This window comes from Microtus ochrogaster, linkage group LG5 (genome assembly GCF_000317375.1).
Source record: "Microtus ochrogaster isolate Prairie Vole_2 linkage group LG5, MicOch1.0, whole genome shotgun sequence".
In the NCBI taxonomy this organism is placed as follows: domain Eukaryota; kingdom Metazoa; phylum Chordata; class Mammalia; order Rodentia; family Cricetidae; genus Microtus; species Microtus ochrogaster.
In genome coordinates, this window is record NC_022031.1 from 37183330 (window position 1) to 37186370 (window position 3041).

Sequence of the window (3041 nt, forward strand, 5' to 3'; positions counted from 1 at the left end):
CTGTCTGTAACTCCAGTTCCAGGGGACCTGAGACCTTCACACAGACATCCATGCAGGCTAAACATCAATGAACACAAAAATAAATTTAAAAAAAAGTTTAAAAAAATAAAAATAAAATAAAATAAAAAAATAAAAAAAAGAAGCTGTCACCCACCACTGTCATCCCAGAGAGACAGCGAGGATGCTGGGCTGGCAAGACGTGGCCAGCTGGGTTCTGGCTGCAGTCTGCAGAGAATACCTAAAGGGTTTGTTGGCAGCATGTGGGATGTGAGAGAAAGGAGAGTCGGGGATGATTTCAGAGGTTTTTTTTGTCAGCACAGCTGAAAGACTGAATTTGCCATTTCCCCAGGAGAGTGTAGGATATGAAAATCTGTCCAGTAGGTGGCTAAACATGGGAGTCTGAAGTTGGAGACAGGACGGGGCTAGGGAGCTAATTTGGGGCACTGTGATACATAATGGTATTTAAAAGATGGTGAGATCATGTCCAGAAAGGGAGCAAAACAGAGAAGCCCAGAGCTCCCCACCATGCAAGTACAAGGCAGGCCAGAGGACCAGGGTGTCTTCAGCCTCTCCCTGCCCTGCCTCCTCCTCCACCCCATACTCCTGAGCTTTGGCTCCCTGTAGCTGCAGCCCCTGTGTCTCTGATGATGAACAGGAAGGACTCCAGCCTGGGGCAATGGTTCTTGTAGATTCTACATAGTCCTGTTCCACCGCAGGGAACTGCTAATGGCAAAGTTAAAGCCAGAGCTCCTGGTCCCAAGCCTCCTCTTGTTTCACAAGCAGGCAAAGGAAAGCCCAGAATCCCGATACCCTGCCCCAATTTCAGAAGAGGACACTTGTCTGCTATTGAGAAGGGTGATGGGGCAAGGTGGCCGTCCTACCTCTTCCAGGCTGCAAGGCTCCATTTGACGAAGGCCAAGTGCAGAGCACAGCTAAGGTCCCTAGAGTGAGTGGAAAGGCAGGCCCGACAAGGAGCAGCAACTCCCCAAAGCTAGACCACCGGACTGAGAACCAAACCAGAGTCCTAGACGAGCCCAGCATGGGACTAGTTTCTACCTCGGCCCCATCACCTCTCAATAGCAGATAATTGGAAAGGGGAAGGCTGGAGAGGGATCACAACATGGCTCCTCAGGGTGCTGGAAAAGTCATCTGGGAGGCCACCGAACACCACCAGATCCAAGTCTTATTGTATAGATGGGAAAACAAGGCCCACGGTTGGGAGGGGCACACAGGCAGTGTGAGCTGGGACAGGAAGAATGGCAGAGGAATGTGTTATGAACAAAGCCAAAAGACCGAGGCCCCACAGGTGCTGGACGCGCACCCCACCCATCCCGGCTGCTTCCTTCCTTCCTCCACTGAGACCTGTCTTTCTCCTCTGGAGACTTCCTCAGCTCTGCCCAAACTCTTACCCTCAACTGTTCCCCGGGCCTGCCCTCAGTCTCCCAGGCCTTGCTTCTCTGAGCTCACCTCCTTCCCATCTTTATGCTCCAACACCACGGCTCCTCCAGCCTCCCACTTCCTCCTCTCAGCAAGGTCTTCCTTGCGTGTGTCTGTAGCCTTGAAGTTAGGTGGTGTCTGCCACAGTAAGATGTCCATTGTCTACTGAGAGTAGAAAGGCCTGATCTGTGATTGGGGCCAAGGCTCCTGTCAGCCTGACACTGAGCAACGAATAGGTATTCAGGAACTAGCCGTGGTGCCACAGCCTGGAATCCCAGCAGGAGGGTGACCAGTTAGAGGCCAGTCTGAGCCTCAAAATAACAAAACTCTTTTTTGTTTTGTTTGTCGAGACAGAATTTCTCTGTGTAGCTTTGGAGCCTGTCCTGGTGCTCTCTCTGTAGACCAGGCTGGCCTCGAACTCACAGAGATCTGCCAGCCGGTGCCTTCCAAGTGCTGGGATTAAAAGTGTGCCACCACCACCCAGCCCAAATGCTTATTTCAGGGCCAGTGTGGTGGTTCAGCAGGTGAAGGCACCTGCATGGAGTGGGGAGGGAGAAGAATCAATAAACAGGAAAACGAGACCCTCCTCACTGGAGCCTGTATGTACGGCGCATAGGCTCCTCTAGGATGCCAGTAATGAACTGGGTTCATACTCACAAGACTCCTGGGGAGAGAGGAGGAGCTTGCCCAGGGTCAAGAGGACAGGACAACTGTCTGGAGCCCTGTAGCTGCCAACACTCTCCTGGTCACCTCCAGCTCTGGATCACTGGCTCTCGGCCTCCTAGCATAGGACACCAGAGGCATTCAAGCCTCTCTCTTTCCTTCCTGATCTGGTGCAGGCTCCTGCCTGCCAGCCTCCCTCTACTCCAATCTTGTGACCTTCCTGACCCTGTGTGACCCCAGTGACCCCAGCAGGCTCCTGCCTGTCAGCCTCCCTCCACTCCAATGCTGCCATTATTGGATCTTCAGAGTTTCTGCTTCTTTCTTTTGTGATTCTGGGAGTTAAGCACTCCACGATCTAACCACATCCCAGTCTCTTCGTGTGTGTGTGTGTGTGTGTGTGTGTGTGTGTGTGTGTGTGCGCACGCGTGTATACAAGTGCTCACACCTGCCACAGCACTCATGTGAAGGTCAGAGTTGTTTCCTTTCATCTATCACGTGGCACCAAGGGATCAAACCCAAACAGTCAGGCTTGGCAGCAAGCTCCGCTCCCCAATGAGCCTCCTCACCACCTCTTTTATTCTATAGTTTTACTTTTGTTCTGAAATAGGTCTCACTAATTTCCCAGGTTGGCCTTGAACCTCCAGTATGAAAAGTGTGTTACTGTGCTCTTTTTTTGTTTTTAAATGCATGACATATACACATATACATTATCTTATATTAACTAAAGAATCATTAAAATCTTACATGAAACTTGTGCTCTGAACACCCCCTAGAGAAATCATCACTTTTTTTTTTAAAGATTGCCTCATGACTTTCTCTATTGGCCTATCTGTTTCAGCTCCAGCATCCTGTGTGTGTGTGTGTGGTGTCTTTTGTTTTGTTGTTTTTTGTTTTTTTGTTTTTGTTTTTGTTTTTTTGAGACAGGGTTTCTCTGTAGCTTT